The 18,009-nt window shown below is 39.2% G+C and overlaps 1 protein-coding gene across 7 annotated transcripts in view; it reads right to left on the bottom strand.

Annotated features, from left to right (window-relative positions):
- LOC144313745 (MAGUK p55 subfamily member 7) overlaps positions 1-18,009 on the bottom strand; it is a 301,577-nt gene that overhangs the window by 240,289 nt on the left and 43,279 nt on the right. The gene's annotated exons all lie outside the window — the stretch shown is intronic.

Genomic DNA, 18,009 nt, shown 5'->3' with positions numbered 1-18,009 from the left:
TGATTTCATGTGTTTATTCACTTGACAACACAGAAATCTGCAAATCGTCTAGTTTTGTCAGTTTCTCAGGCCCTAATACATGGCTATAAAAAATACAAGCTTTCTAAAAATCAGTTCTTGTTTGTTAAATATTATTTATAATATCAAAGTTAATTGTTATTTTCTAACTAGAGACAGCACTAAAGAGGTAAACTAAATGTCACACACAGTGATTGTTAATGCATATTTATATACATGTTTTTTTAAAGCTATCACACATAGTGATGAAAGAAAACATGCAATTCAAAAGCACTGGCCATGGATAATATAAACAACTTTCTACTAAGTTAGGTTTTCATCCATGGTGGTCTGTCTTTACACGCTTAAAGGAAATTCTCACTTTCTGGCATATGAGGGGATGTTCATAACATACTCATCAACGACAATGGTTTCCAAAGGTGAAAATAAAAGGGAGTAAGTCCCTTAAAGAACCTATTCTTATACAGAAAATAGTGAATACTGTATTAACTAAAAGGGAATCTGTTCTCAGACTTGGAGTCTATTATAATCCAAGGTTACCTTTAACAGTATTTCATTGCCATATATCTTTTAAAGCTAGCTTCTCCAACTATGTCAATACTTCAACGTCATTAATATTAGTTCCTGGAATCTACTGACCACACTTTGTCAATCTGTAATTTGCATATCACCACTCTGAAATGGATTATTTTCATTTCCAGAGTGAAACAAATGAATGGAAAGGGGAAAAAGTTACCATTTCCAAAGTTTCCTGTGAAGATGGAACAAAAATTAAGTTGCCAAGACAAGTACCATGCCAGTCATTGTTCAAAACCATGGGAAACGTTTACATAAGAGTGTTTCGCAGAATTCTGCAAAGGCTCTGAGTGGATTCACAGACACGCTGTCTTATACTCACACACTCTGGAAAGATACAACGTAATAGAGAGAAAACTTACTTTATGGTTAATTTAGGTGAGAAATTTTAGGATTAGAAGAATGTGACTGAGAATGGAACTAGACCACTCTCTTGCACCATACACGAAGATAAACTCAAAATGGATGAAAGATCTAAATGTGAGACAAGATTCCATCAAAATCTTAGAGAAGAACACAGGAAACACTCTTTTTGAACTTGGCCACGTAACTTCTTGCAAGATACATCCACGAAGGCAAGAGAAACAAAAGCAAAAATGAACTATTGGGACTTCATCAAGATAAGAAGCTTTTGCACAGCAAAGGATACAGTCGACAAAACTACAAGACAACCTACGGAATGGGAGAAGATATTTGCAAATGACGTATCAGATAAAGGGCTAGTTTCCAAGATCTATAAAGAACTTATTAAACTCAACATCAAAGAAACAAACAATCCAATCATGAAATGGGCAAAAGACATGAACAGAAATTTTACAGAGGAAGACCTAGACATGGCCAACATGCACATGAGAAAATGCTCTGCATCACTTGCCATCAGGGAAATACAATTCAAAACCACAATGAGATACCACCTGACACCAGTGAGAATGGGAAACATTAACAAGATAGGAAACAACAAATGTTGGAGAGGATGTGGAGAAAGGGGAACCCTCTTACACTGTTGGTGGGAATGTGACCTGGTGCAGCCACTCTGGAAAACTGTGTGGAGGTTCCTCAAAGAGTTAAAAATAGACCTGCCCTATGACCCAGCAATTGCACTGCTGGGGATTTACCCCAAAGATACAGATGCAATGAAACGCCGGGACACCTGCACCCCGATGTTTCTAGCAGCAATGTCCACAATAGCCAAACTGTGGAAGGAGCCTCGGTGTCCATCGAAAGATGAATGGATACAGAAGATGTGGTTTATGTATACAATGGAATATTACTCAGCCATTAGAAATGACCAATACCCACCATTTGCTTCGATGTGGATGGAACTGGAGGGTATTATGCTGAGTGAAATAAGTCAATTGGAGAAGGACAAACATTATATGGTCTCATTCATTTGGGGAATATAAAAAATAGTGAAAGGGAATAAAGGGGAAAGGAGAAAAAAATGAGTGGGAAATATCAGAAAGGGAGACAGACCATGAGAGACTCCTAACTCTGGGAAACGAACTAGGGGTGGTGGAAGGGGAGGTGGGGGGGGGGGGGTGACTGGGTGACGGGCACTGAGGGGGGCACTTGATGGGATGAGCACTGGGTGTTATTCTATATGTTGGCAAATTGAACACCAATAAAAAATAAATTTATTAAAAAAAAAGAATGTGACTGAAAAGTCTGAAACACAAAAACAAACAAAAAACCGCCAAGGTGTGCAGGGACAGAAAAGAGGAGATACCATATGGAAGCCAGGAAAAAAAAAAAAAAAAAAAGGAAGCCAAGAGTCAGTCACTCCCTATTCACACATTCTTGGGAGAAGACAGGCCCACACACAAGAAAGGACAAAGACACACTCTGTGCACATGGATGCCACTCAAAATTAGAGAAAATTAGAAAAATTAGAGGCCTGCTCACACAGGCCTTTCCCCAAATGGCATCTTAGTGGGGTCCCCTGGTCTCCCTTCCTAAAATCTCCACACAGCCCCTCAGCCACTTGAGGTTTCTTGGTGCTTATCACAACCTGTGATGGATACATCATTTGTCTTGTCTATGGTTCAGTCTTTCCTAGTCAAATACCAGCCACAAGGGGGAAAAGACATTTATCTATGTCACTCACTGCTGAATTCCAACTGTCTTAGCACAGGGCTTGCCACAGTAGGTGGCTCCGTAAATATTCGCTGAATGAAGAATGAATGTGTGAACACTGGAATCTCTACCAATTTTAGCTATAATAATATCACACAAGATATGCTATGCCTTATCCCATTCCCGGGTGTCCTGCCCAAAGGAGGAAGACTTGCTAATCTCACTGATCATAAAGTAAAACACTAGACCAAAGGTAAAGGAGGCAAATTCCCTAACTAAAGACATTAAACGGCTGGTGGTTATGACTTGTGCCCTTTGGCATTTCTGGCTCCTACTCTCCCCACCACCACCTATGCTGGTGCCAGTCAGCTCACCTCTTGATCACTCTCTGCATCCCACGTGGGTTGGACCATACCCGTGCTCATTGCACACCTGCTTTCTCACACAAACATCCACTGACTTGAGCCTTCACAAGGCTCAAGGGCCTGACTTGTCTTCCTCCTTGTGGAAGAAGGTGGGCCACCTCCTCTGTAATGACTTTTTTTTTTCTTCAATGGAGAAGCCTAGCATGGACCATTGCCTCAGCCAACAACACTGCCCACTGTCTACTATTTGAATTTTTTTCTGATGAAAAAATTTTCTAAGTTTCTATTTAAAATTTAATAGCATTTGCCATATATCCACCTCCCAAAAGTCCCAAAAAGAGAGGAGGAAAAATACTATATAACCACAAATTAGTCCTTGTAAACCAAGCAGCATCTCTTACTAGATACAACAGAATCCACTACCTTTCGCCTCCAAATCCTAAGCTGTCCTGATTTTATCTCCCTGAACATCTCTCTCCCCTGCTGTCTTTAACTTGCTTAAGTATTTAGGGATGGAGAGAATGGAGATCTGCAACCTACTCCAAAATCCTTCAACAGACAGAGGAAGGATGGTGGACAGAGGGAGGGGGAGACAGAAAGCACACACAGCACAAGGTCATCAGTTATTGGCTGAAAGGTAGGCAACATGGGTATTCACCATACTGGTCTATTTTTCTGTAGGTTTGAAATTTGGGTGATAAAAGGGTTTTGAGAGGAGGAGGGGGGGGAGGAGAGGGATGAGGGGAGGAGGATGAGAGGGAGGAGGGGGGAGGAGGAGGGGAAGGAAGAAGAATAGCAACAACAACTTCCAAGTCTCCCGGCCTCTCCTATCTTGGAGTTGGGGGTCTCCCTGGGGCCCTACACAGCCTACTCAGCAAACGCACAGGTCCTGGAATTGTTCTGACCCCACTTCAAACCCTCCAGCACGCTGCCTCCAGCATCCTCTTTCTACTGTACTGAAGTGATGGCATTACTGTTCTAAGGGGAACTATCTGATGACTCAACAGCACTATCACGATACAGTTGAAACTCCCTAAAATGATACCCTCTGTCCATAGCAGTTTCTTTAATTGCAAAAATCACACAGACACCCCTCTCAAAGTTCCTCTGACACTACCGGCAGATCCCTGAAGGCACCACGTTATTTTATGCCATGTATAACTTGCTCACTCTTTCCTCTACTTGCTTCAAAATATGGGTTTAATAGTATGTAACTGCATGTTTACTATCATACCGCCTAATGCTGAGCAGTGTGAACACAAAGAACCACTGTGAGTAACCAGAAGGTCTAAAGTACACATTTACACCTTCGCTTACTCAAATTTGCTTATTACTATCCAGTAATTCCTCTTAGCAGCAGCAGAGGGTGCCATAATTTCACTTTTAAAGAGGAAAATTAGAGTCCTGCACACAAAAGCAACTTTCACAATTTCAGATGCAGTGTTTTTCATTTTTTTTTTATTTTTATTTATTTATGATAGTCACACACACAGAGAGAGAGAGAGAGAGAGGGGCAGAGACACAGGCAGAGGGAGAAGCAGGCTCCATGCACCGGGAGCCCGACGTGGGATTCGATCCCGGGTCTCCAGGATCGCACCCTGGGCCAAAGGCAGATGCCAAACTGCTGCGCCACCCAGGGATCCCCAGATGCAGTGTTAAAGTCTAAAAAATGTATTTCTAACAAGTAGGGAATCTGAAAATGAAAACTTCCAGTATCAAGTTGGTTTGAATAGGGTTTTTTAATTAAAAAAAGAAACCACATGATAATACATCAAAATTCTCCATGTGATTGTACCACTGAACCAACAATCAAACTTGAAGGAGTTTATCCTAAGAAATAATCAAACAAGGATGTAACAATCTGAATGAAATACAATGAGAAAAGGTTCTGGTTTTTTTTTGTTTTGTTTTGTTTTGTTTTTTTAAGATTTCATTTATTCATGAGAGACACAGAGAGAGAGAGAGAGAGAGAGAGAGAGACACAAGCAGAGGGAGAAGCAGGCTCATCTCAGGGAGCCCAACATGCGACTCGATCCCAGTACTCCAGGATCACGCCCTGGTCCAAAGGCAGGTGCCAAACCACTGAGCTACCCAGGCATCCCAAGGTTTGGGTTATTAATGACACTATTTTTATTGCAGAGTTATGACTTTGCTCACAATATGGACATGGAACTGACTCTAACACACAGGTATTCTGATTCCAATCTATCTGCAACAATTTAGGAAGACTCTACTTCCCACCACCTCTTTATTCAAGCTTTTGTAATTTGTTTTATTTCGGGCCTTCTGGTCCACACTTTCCTAAGCTAGTTTCCCAGCCGCATCTTCAGTTTTGGTTTCACAATTCCAGAAGTACTGACAACTTGAACAGTGACTACATTTTAGACAGGCCTGTACATCTCAAATTTTCTGGAACTCTCAAAATTCACCTCTACATTTTGTGAGTTAACTCATATTTGCTTGTAGTCCTCCAAAATTTATCAAAGTCCTATGATTTGCAGAGTACAAAACCAAGCTACAAAAGGCTATACCAAACTATAAACATACTTAGATTGGATGATCTTAAAATTAACTCCACTTCCCAAATTCTGAATCTATGCATCTGGATTTTATTCTGTGGTTTTACTCATTACCTTCAGGAACTCAAGTAAACTGAGGCATGTCATACTCAGAATATTCTGAAGCAGGCATCCTGCTGTGTAAACTGTAATCACTATTAGGGCTCATCCTCATCCAGAAGGATGGACGTTGGGACTGAAGAAAGAATGGAACTCCCCAGAGTACCTCAGAATTTTATTAGGCTTTCCATAAGATTAATAAATCAGTTATTACTTGAGCGTGAGTCAAATTCCAGGAAGGCAGCATCAATTCTCATAAATACAGTCTCCCTGTTAAGGTCTTCCACTTTCCAGACAATCTGCTACCAGTCATTGTTTTCTTCAATAGGTAATAGGTAAAAATACAAGAAACGTGTCTAGAAGACAAAGCATTAAGAGGCAACAGATAAGATTGTTTTCCAAGGGGGCAAAATCATCTCTTATCAGTGAAAACTCAACAGACATGTGGGACTATCTGAAATCAGAAGAGAGAGAAAACATTAAAAAGTGAATACGCTGATCAGAAAAGTTTCCAAGTCACATACCTGTCCAGCAGAAACCTCCACTTACCAGACAGCTCCAAGTGTACTCTGTTTCCTACAAAGAGCCTCTTCTCATTTGCAGCTCTTTAAAGATTAGACTATTTTTTTCTATTTTTAGCAATAATAATACTAATATAATGAAAATAATAAGCTGACAAGGGGGAATGTACTACAATGTCAAGGAGAGCTGCCAGCTAAAAATGGACCAGGGAAAATAGGTTTTTTATAGTTTAAAGGTTGCTGAAAAAGCTCATGTGGTTAGCCAGATCAATAGAAAAAAGAACAAGGACCTAGAAAAGATAAGGACTCTAACTTCTCTGCATACTAAGAAATTGGGCCAAACTGGAGGGGATTAATCAGAAAGAGGAAAAAAATAAATCTGCGCTACCACTGTCTCAGCATCAAGGAAATCTGTAAATATGTAGAAAACAGGTTTGCTAATTACTTTTCCTTACCACTAGCTAGGCTTCTATTAAAATTTACAATGAAAGGTTCTGGCCATTTTAAATGTTTGACATAGAAGAGGCTATATCAGAATATTTACACCTTTATAAGTCTTCATCAGATTAGCTGTTAACTTTTTGTGATACAAAAAGTTCCAGACAAGTATAAAAGAATAAAATCTGTCTCAGGTTGGTAGTTAACAGTTGTGACCAAGATGTTTTTGGTTTTATTTTACAAAATGTGCTCATTTCTAACACGAGAAACGAACTTATTTTAATATAATACTTCTCCACACTTTAAAAATCAGCAATGGTGTTATGTACTTATAGGCAGCTTTTAACAATTCTATCATATTTGTACTAACCCAGATGATTCACACTGACAAAACATTTTAATAACTTGATCACAAAACCATATGAACCATATGAATTTTAATATTATAAATACTATTTTTAAAGGTAGAATCTATTCTGCATAGGGTAAAAAGAATGTAATATTTAGTTCTCAAGTCTGAATTATCAGTATGTTATTTTAGTTTTGTATATCAGAATCTAAGTTACAGGTACAAAAAAAAATATTGCTAGCCAAATGAACAAAGTTTAGCTGAATCTCTGTAGCATGCAAATCAAATTTAAATTTTTTTTCTATTACTTTATATTGTATTAAATATCAAAAGCTCAGGACTGAACTAAATATTTAATCAGGTTAAATTCTGAATATGTTTCTGTTTTGTCTCGTCTGTAAAAGTATGCAAATACATCACATAGATTTAAAAAAAAATTTACAATGAAAAATTCTTCCTAACTTCTGCAGCATTTACACAGTGAACCAAGCAATTATGTCCACTTGATTGCTCCAGACATAATTTTCTAATTATTAAAAGGATATTTTTACTGTGTCTACTCCTATGTGAATTATTTTCAGTTGCATTCTGATCTTTTTGGATTAAGAAAATAGGACAATGTCTCAAAAAATTCTTTTTACTCTTCCCCAAACCATCACCTGAGAACATTTCTAAAACCATTACTTTCACCAAGTAGCCAAGTTTTCAAAGAGAAAAATCATAGCTGTCAAGTTCTGAAATCTGGCTAAGCATATTTTGTGGTTCAAGCGCTATGTTTCTTTTTGCACTAATCCTTCAAGAGTAAACTGCTATGGAGAGGAACAAGTGAAGAAAAGGACCCCAATAAAAGGTTAGCATTTGGAAAGCAGGGGGGCATTACTGTAACACATGTTTAGGTGAGGGAGGGATTACCTAAGACTACTGGGCTTCAGGTCCTAAGTACTAATTTTGCAAGGCTATGGAAATACAACTAACTAAATCAGGACTGCAACATCCTGAGGTAATAATCTGATCTTACCTTTTTTAATATGAAGGATGCCTAGATTCACTGTACTTTAAGTAGTAAATAAACCAGAGATGATACTTACAACCTACCAGACAGAATTATCCTGAATGGCAATAATAAGTATTATACAGAGAGTCATAAAAGAGATTTACCTCAAAATGAAAACTTGGGCAGATTACATTCAGCTGACTAATTCTGCTACCTCTACTCTAAGTAGGTCTCCCAACCACAAGCATAGGAATGGCTGACAGGGGAAAAAACAAGGTAAGACTTGCTATCTTACTCATCTCTAGTTCAGTGCTGGCTGTAAATCAAGGCAACCTGCCCAAACACATAAAACAACTTAATGACGATCTAAGAGAGAGCTGTTGGATGTATGCAATCAGGAAACCTGTACAGAATCAAAGGCTAAGCTATTGAGGCCTCACATGTAATTGCTATGTTCTATGGCTCTGAAAACAATTAAAGAATGGGAGGGGCAGGAATCTGCAATCAAATACTACACAGGCATTTGCCATTTTCATGGCACCTAGGAATTATTGAATTTTCGGCATTTCACCCCTTTTATTCCCTAAATGTTCGTATACATTCTAATACAGTACAAAGGTACTTTGACGGGAAAAGTATAGAAAAAGGATAAGAATGCATTTTTTTTCTTAAGTCTACAAATGTATTATTGAAATACTTTCTCCTAGTCAATTCTGCAAATTAACAAAATTCTAATCACAGAGCTCAATGGATCAGAGCATCCTAATCCAGAAAAATAAAAGAGTATTCTCCTATTTGTGGGTTAAATAACTAGGAATATTTCTAATAATTAGCTCCAGCACTGGGAGGAGGAAAGGAGGAGAGAGACAGTAAATATCACACTCAAATTCAAGTATCTTACTTTGCTTAGGACTAGTGTAACATCAATCTATATAAACTATTTTTCGGACTTCATAGAAGAGCCTGGAAATGCTACCATTTGTATAGACACACACGGCTGATTTTCTTGCTCCAACAATCAGAAGCATGCCTACCTCAGGTCAGCTCAGGACACGAGAACCATGAAAAAGGAGATTCTGGAGTTCAGGACAACTGACGAAAGCATGTCTAGACAGGGACGATGGGAGGGCAGTGGTGGCTCACGTGACAGGAAGAGGCATTGAGGGACCAAAGAGGAATTAAGGGCACATACAGCCTCCTTGCAATTCCTTCCAGATGACACTCTGCAGGAGCTGCAGCTAAACCATTAGGATTACTATCTCCCAGACTAGTTCTGTCAATTGCAAACTCCCAAAAGCCTCTCAGGTTTCTAGTTGTCTATAGAAGAAAAGCCTATTGGGGCACCTGGGTGGGGCAGTCAGTTAAGCATCTGACTCTTGGTTTTGGCTCATGTCCTGATCTCAGAGTTGTGAGATCCAGCCTCATGTCCGGCTCCATGCTGATCGTGGAGCCTGCCTAATATTCTCTCTCTCTGCCCCTCCCACTCATGCGCTCTCTCAAGTAAACAAATCTTAAAAAATAAATAAAAGTCTATTAATTCTAAGAATTCTAATAACAAGCAAATAAATACACCAGAGAAAGCATCTTCAGCACAGATTCTGCTCCCAGGAATTTTCACTAAAGACATCATTTACATGTGTTTGAAAATACAGATGTGCAAGAAACTTACAAATCATCACTGATGACCAAAAAAAAAAGGGAGGAGGAAGGGTTAATGATCTAAAATGGTTTAAAAAAATGAGTTAAAAGTACAAACAGGGAAGAAGGTTAGGATATAAAATCCAACTAAATTTTTAGGCTATACTTTTTGTACTTTTTAAAATTCATCACTACTTATTCAATTCTTACTTACCTAATTAACAACAAAGAATTATACACATTACAGTAATTTTTTGAAACTCAAATACCAGACTATGGGTCACAAGTCCCTCATGGGTCTCAAGGCCTATTTATTGTTATACTTAATACATTTATGTAAGTATCTGTATGGCTTTCCCCTCCATTAAACTATAAATTCCTTAAGAACAAAGGGGAATATAAATTATATTCCACAATGCCAGGCACAGCAATGCTCATTAAATGTACACTGAGTATATAACTAAAAAGAAACACATCTGACCTAAGGCTACATATGTGACCACACGGGCACTTGGCTAAAGTCATAACTGTAAGTTCTCTGAGCTATGTCAGCCTGACCAATGAAAAGGATAAAGATAGTTCTCAGAAACCCTATACGTTTCAAAAAGTTCCATAATCCCTTAGAAGTTTCTAGGTTTCCTAGATCGAATTTATCCCCCACTAAAACAACCCACCGTAGATTAAAAACCAAATGACTCATCTGGAGAGTCAATTTACACAGTGTTAAAAAGCAGCCAATACAGATCAGTGATTCATGTCATGGCACAGATTATAAATAACATCATTTATCTGGTGCCTGGAAGGGAAATCAAGGTTTGTGCTATACAAACCAATTATATTTCCCTTATATTCCATAATTATGATCAGCAAACCAGAATACAAAGTATTCTGTACGAACGGATTTTTTTCATGAGAAATATAAGCTTGTTTCTATGAATGTTAACTTTTTTACACTGGGCTCTACATTTATACTGACTATGTACTGATCAACATAGATGACTTCTTCAAACTTCTTATGGATCCCCAGCAACAATACACATTGCTCATACAATGTAATAAACATTTTAAATCATTTTTACATTCAAAAATTATAATAGTATTTCATATTTCCTATTTTTTCCACTAATAAATGCATTTTGTGACAATGCATATTGACTTCAAATTCAACCAAACTTCTCATCTCAGGTTATTAAAGTAACATTTTCCAAAGGTAAACTATGGAAACTGTAAAACTCAGTGGTTTTCAAAGGTTAAGGGGGAGGAAGGGACAAATCAGCAGAAAATAGGATTTTTCAAGGCAGTGAAACTACTCCCTATGATACTAAAACAGCAGATACATGTAATTATACACTTTTCCAAACACATAGACTATGCAACACCAAAAGTGAACTTAATATGAACTGTCAACTCTGGGTGATAACCATGTGCCTGAGTGAGTTCACCAACAAAGAGAGCACTCTGGTGGAATATGCTGAAAACAGAGGAGGCTATGCATGTTTGGGGCAGAGTATAAGGGCATCTCTGTACCTTCCATTCCATTTTACTATAAACTTAAAACTGCTCTGAGAAATAGTCTATTTTAAAAATTTTAAAATATTTTTTCCTTCAAACAGGAATAAATTCTTTATTAGTAAATCATTATTTTGTAGTCAATATTTACTGAACATCATTAGTGAACACTTGTAATCTAATTTTTCCTAAGTTTAATTTCTTTCTTTTTAAAGATTTATTTATTATTTATGATAGACACACGGGGAGGGGGGGCAGAGACACAGGAGGAGGGAGAAGCAGGCTCCATGCCAGGAGCCCGATGTGGAACTCGATCCCGGGACTCCAGGATTGCGCCCTGGGCCAAGGGCAGGCGCCAAACCGCTAAGCCACCCAGGGATCCCCTCCTAAGTTTAATTTCTATTTTGAATCATCAGTAAACATAATACATAATTTCTGCAGTTCTTGCAATTTTCTGTTAAGTTCATTAAGATGTTCCACCATGTGTCTTTACTGAAGCCATCTTTCAACTTTACACAACACACTTCCATCTTCCCACAAATTGAAAAAGTGAGAATCATTCACTAAAAAAAAAAAAAACACAACCCCCCAAAAAAGTGTCTTACATGCAAATTCTTGACAAATCCTTTCCTGTGGTCTACTAACACTTAAGGTATGAAAGAGCAAGCAATTGGTATACTGATCCCATATTTGTTAACAATTTTTCAGAACTCAGTAGTATGTTGGTAGTACTGTGCGAATAACATTCTTCCAAATGTCTTCAAGGATTCTCTCTAGGGTGCCATAAATACATCTTAGTCAATGTCTGTTGATTCATCTTGAAATGAAACTTTCTGATTTAATAACCTTCTGGATAAACACTGTCTCTATGTAATCTTGTCACCAACAGGGCTTCTAAAAATATTATTCAGAAGTAAAACACTTTAAATTTTCTTTTCTTCCTAGGTTCTAACACAGTGTTCAAAGTTTCCTGGCAGGCTGGCAAATGAAGCAATTTTGAATTCTATAATGTATTTGGGTTTAAGTAAGCAATTGTGTGGCCTTGTACCTGGCTAGCCACATGAGTCATTCTAAGAGTTATAACTGAATTCATGAAGGAATTTTGCATCTTACTTTGCCCTACCAGACCTTTAAAAAATTAAAAATCTACGCAACATAAGGTGGACATTTTGTTTTAAGGTACCAGAATAGTCTACTTGGTACCTCTGCTTCACGTAATAACATTCCATGCAAATGAGGTTTTGAGTTAAGAAAGAATTAAGGTACACAAGTTAAATGTGAGGTCATCTTTTATTAAATTACCTAATTAATGCCAAACTCTTCATTTCAGGTCTCTATGTTTATCTTGTTAATTTACTGTTTTCCAGCTTTCATTCAAAAGCTTTTCATTATGATGGGAGGATAAGTATCTCAAACTTGAATCATTTAAAAGATGAATTTAAAGGGGCATTGGTATTTACAGTTTCAGAAAATCACTTTTTTCAAAATATTTTTAAGCTACTTTTATTCTAAGAATGATTAAAACAGGGGATTCCTGGGTGGCTCAGCAGTTTAGCGCCTGCCTTTGGCCCAGTGCATGATCCTGGAGTCCCGGGATCGAGTCCCACATTGGGCTCCCTGCATGGAGCCTGCTTCTCCTTCTGCCTGTGTCTGTTTCTCTCTGTGTGTCTCTCATGAATGAATAAATAAAATCTTTTTAAAAAAGTAAAATAGGAAAAGATAAAATATTAGTTTTCATTTAACAATTAAAATTCTGAAGAAGTAGTACATTATAATATTGCATTCATACATAATCAAAATTTGGGGGAAATTACTCTTATAAAGCTCTGAGGCTAGTGGTCCCTTAAAATTTTATCAGGCCCCTTAATAGAATGAAATTCAATTATTTGTTTTTAGTAATAAACATTTTTATTTCTTAAAAAAAAAAAGCCCCAAAAATCTCATCAAAACAAAACTTGGCTAACAGTTAACTTCAAAGTCAATCACAATAACTATAGCAGTTATGGAAATTAACACAATCTATGGTCCACTTAACACCACCTAATACCAGACAAAGAGGAGGAGAAAAAGAAAAACTAGAAAAGCTGGACAAGTCTTTTTTAAAGGAATGTTTGAAAGGTTAAAAAAAAAAAAAAAAAAAAAAAAAAAGTCTTCCAAAGCAGGACTTGAATGGCCAAGATCTGAAAGAAAAGGGAAATAGCCAGAGATGCACCCAACATTCTGCACTGCTTTTCCCTGAGTACATTCCGAGTTCGTAAGCAGCAGAGATAAGAGGCTGAGAAGATAAGACAAATGTCAGAAAGCAGGGAGGCATCAAAGAGAGCCCCTGTTGGTGTGGCAGGCTGGGAAGACAGAAACTGGATTTCAGGACCATAAGGTGGCCAGGATGTGAAGGGTCAAGATTCCAGAGGGAAGAAAAGCACAAAAGAGTGAGTCTGGCAATCCAAGCTACTTTTCTGGTCCAAGTATTCACTGATTGATAAGCAAATGAGAGCAGGGGGTAGGGAAAATGAATACAATGCAGCTGCTAAGAGAATGAGAAGCTGAGCAAAGATGCAGTCTGTCTCACTGGAGCAGAAAGATCAAAACTGGAGTTGACAGCCTAACAAGGGAGAGAGGCACAACTATGTCCCACCTGCTTTCAGTTGGTACCCCGAAAGGCCTGAAGTCCGTTGACACCTCTAAAGAACTGCACCTGTGAGGTAAAGGGGAAACTGGAAATGCATGAGTCATTATAAATGCATCACACTCTGAATCAGCTCACCCGCTGATTGAATTCAGGTGGCTGCCCCTATTCTAACTGCCTCACAGAAACTAAACTATCACCAGAAGCCTCTTCAATTGTCCATCATGACCAATATTCAATCAAGAATCACTAGACTTGAAACACCTGGGTGGCTCAATCAGTTAAGCAACTCATGATTTCGGCTCAGGTCATGGTCTATGGGTTGTGAGATAGAGCTCCGGTGTCTGCTTCTCTCTCTCTCTCTCTCTCTCTCTCTCTCTCTCTCTCTCTCTCTCTCTCTCCCCACCCCCACTTGTGTATGCATGAGCTCAAATGCTCTCTCTCTCTCAAAACTAAAAAAAAAAATCTTTTTAAAAAATCACTAGACTTTTCAAGAGACAGAACCAATAGAAAAAGACAAATGAAAGAAATTCACAGGTAATCCACATAGTGGAATTATCAGATGTGGACATTACTGATCACAGTTTATACTGAAGACATTTAAACCATAAAAGAGAATTTCACCAGTACCAAGACAAGTACCAATTCCACACAGTGGAATTATCAGATGTGGACATTACTGATCACAGTTTATATTGAAGACATTTAAACCATAAAGGAGAATTTCACCAAGGTCTAGAATCCCATTTGCAAGTAGACCAAATGCACAGCCAGAGCAGACAACCACTGGGCTTTCAAGTCAACCAAATCTAGTTTCAAGGTTTCAATCCAAGCCCTTTCACTTACCAGCTTTCTTTTCCCCTAAAGAATTTTCACATCATTTACGAGGATGAACTTTCAGTGTCTAGCATAGAATAGTCCAAAAAATTAGGTCATGATGGTCAATAATCGTTACACCATGATTACCTTATCCCAGAACTAAGTTCCCTGCACACTCTCCTTTCATATAGCAGAGTAATGCATTACTATCAATTCCCAACAAAAGCATCTTTCAAGTGAAAAAAAATGTCTATTTTTGTTTTGAATCACCAATAATGTATTCCAGAGCTACCAATGCTATTCAGAAAAAATATTTCATAAACAGTAAAAGAAAACAAAGTATTTATTAATTCATATTCTGACTCCTCCCCCTAAAAAAGATCTGAGGTAGCTTACAGAGACAAATACAAGCAAGAAGCAAGGGTTTTGGTTTTTGCCCATAGTGTTTTGTTTTATTTTTCAATGAGAAAAGGGCAGACTATGGTCTGATAGATATAAAAGTTAGACATAAAAGTTTCTAGGGGATCCCTGGGTGGCGCAGCGGTTTGGCGCCTGCCTTTGGCCCAGGGCGCGATCCTGGAGACCCAGGATCGAATCCCACGTCGGGCTCCCTGTGTGGATCCTGCTTTTCCCTCTGCCTGTATCTCTGCCTCTCTCTCTCTCTCTCTGTGACTATCATAAATAAATAAAAAATTTAAAAAAATAAAAATAAAAAAAAAATAAAAGTTTCTAGGGAAGGTACCATAATCCTGAGCTGACACAGTACATACATAAAAACACGCACTTCTGTAGATCTTGGCAATGGTATTTACAGCACCATTACTCTGTCTGACCCACAACCCACTGAGGTGAGGTATACCTCCGCTTTACCCTTCTGTACCAGATCCTTGAGACAAGAAGAGGACAGGCCCAAGTCTAGAACTCAATGTTCCTTCCACACTGTCATGTTCACGCTGCCTTTCCCCGCAAGACCAAAGCTGATATGACCAAGATGATAGAAAAGAACAAAAAAGGTCTTTTCCAGCACATAGTACTGAAAGTCTGCAGCATGCCCATACATACAACTGTTTGGTAAGTTTTAATTTCACTTAGGACAGATTAAATTCATGGCTTTACTATTACTTTTACTTGAATAGTAACTAAACGCATTCAATGAACGCTTCCTGAGCCACTACCAGGCCTGACACTGGAATCGCAGATAAAGATGACAGCATCCCTACTGTGAGGAGCCCGCTGTGGACTGGAGGAGAGCGCTCCACATAGAACAGGAGGGTGGGGCAAGAGGCTGTAGAAACATGACATTGTCGCACCACGCTAGGCAGCCACTAACAGGAAGGAAGGGCGGGTGAATGAAGTGTCGTACCAGAACTTCTACTCAGACTGAATGGCTGAGGCTCCTCACCTGTGACATCCCACCCTCCTCCCCCATTTCCTTTTAACTCTAAAACATATCAGCTCAGGGATCCCTGGGGGGCTCAGCAGTTTGGCGCCTGCCTTTGGCCCGGGGCGTGATCCTGGAGTCCCGGGATCGATTCCCGCATCGGGCTCCCAGCGTGGAGCCTGCTTCTCCCTCTGCCTGTGTCTCTGCCCTTCTCTCTATGTCTATCATGAATAAATAAATAATCTTAAAAAAAATAAAAAATACAATATATCAGCTCAAAGCTAAACAGAAACAGCTATGTGTCAGTAATTAAATCAGCAGCTACCAAACTTTGGTCTTTCATATCACCACCACCCTCCCAATTTTTACAACACATAAAAAACACATAATTTCTAACTCAATGATAAGCACCAGAGAATCCTGCAAAGTCATTTTATAAGTAGAAATTCAAAGAAGACATCTATGATCTAACACTCGCTGCATGTTTCCTCCCCCATGAGCATGAGGCATGCAACCACCAGCTTCATACAGCAAAGGGACAGCCCTTTCTGCCCACAGGTCCTGTCCCCAAGTTACTTAAATAAACTAAGCTGCACCGGATACAATGTCTCAAAGTTTTTTTCTTAATCTTTGTTCTCGAGCATCCTGTAAGAATACTGTGATAATAAATATGTATTTGGTCTTCTCCCAGGCTCATAAAATCCTTAGAATTTCCAAAGTGCTTAAAAGCAATCAAAGGTGTCTTTTGCTATTCATCACATCCCCCACTCCTTTCAAGCAACCCTGAGTTGAGGTTACTGAGGTGACTTCTGGAAAACCTCTAAGTATGGAGGCTGACTGCCAGGGGAGCCAACTAAATGATTTGGGTTAGCACTTTCAGTCCCTGGAGGTCGGAGGGGCTGGACACTGATCCCAATCACCCATGTCCAATGAAAGCCCAAAAGGACAGAGTTCGGGGAGCTTCCAAGGTTGGTGAACACAAGGAGGCATGGGGAGAGTGGTGCACAGGAGAGGGTATCCAACTCCATGTCCCTCTCCCCTTTACCTTGTCCTCTGCATCTCTTCCACCTGGCTGTTCTGAGTTATATGTTATAAGAAACTGGTCATCTAGTAAGCAAACGGTTTTCCTGAGTTCAGTGAACTACTTCAGCAAAGTAATTGAACCTGAGGACGGAGTGCTAGGAACCTCTGGTTTAGGGCTGGTGGGTCAGAAGCACAGGTGACAACATGAACTCGCTTCTGAAAAGGGGGAGGGGAGGGCCAGTCTTGTGTGGGACTGGCCTACTACTGCCCCTAGGCTGTGTCAGAATGGAGTTAAGCTGTGGGATATCCAGCTGGTGTCAGAGACCTGCCTGATGTGTGAACCCCAGATTCAATTCCAGAGGCAAGGCTTCAGTTTCCAGAAAAGGCAGCTCCAGAGAAGACAGGGCTGCAGGGACCAAGGAGAAGTCTCACCCTAGGGAGGACCAGGAGGAGCAACTGGGACCAGAGAACTGGATGCTGGCCTGGTAGGCAAAGAAAATTACCCCATCCCTCTACCCACTACCCCTCCAGAAACCCTCACTTTGTTTCCTAGAGTTGAGTCTCTCATGGTTTGTCTCCCTCCCTTCCCCTATGATCCTCTGCACTGTTTGTTTCTTATATTCCATATATGAGTGAAACCATATGATAATTGTCTTTCTCTAACTTATTTCACTTAGCATAATACCATCCAGTTCCAACCATGTTTATGTAAGTGGTAAGTATTCGCCCTTTCCGATGGCTAAGTAATATTCCATAGTGTGTATATAAATATGTATATATGTGTATACACACACACACACACACACCTTCTTTATCCTGAATTTGGTGATGGGCGTGAAGGAGGGCACATGATGTGAGCACTGGGTGTTAGACGCAACTGATAAATTGAACACTACATCTGAAACAAAGCATGTACTATATACTGGCTAACTGAATTTAAATTCTTAAAAAAAGTAAATAAGTACAGTGAGGAAACCCAGTGCTCACTCGAGACCATCGGAGCCATAGCACCAGCCTGACACATGAGAGGCTGAGGTTTTAAATTCCACCTGCCTGGTATC

Source organism: Canis aureus, chromosome 5 (assembly GCF_053574225.1).
Source record: "Canis aureus isolate CA01 chromosome 5, VMU_Caureus_v.1.0, whole genome shotgun sequence".
NCBI lineage: Eukaryota > Metazoa > Chordata > Mammalia > Carnivora > Canidae > Canis > Canis aureus.
This window is presented reverse-complemented; position numbering and strand designations above follow the sequence as displayed.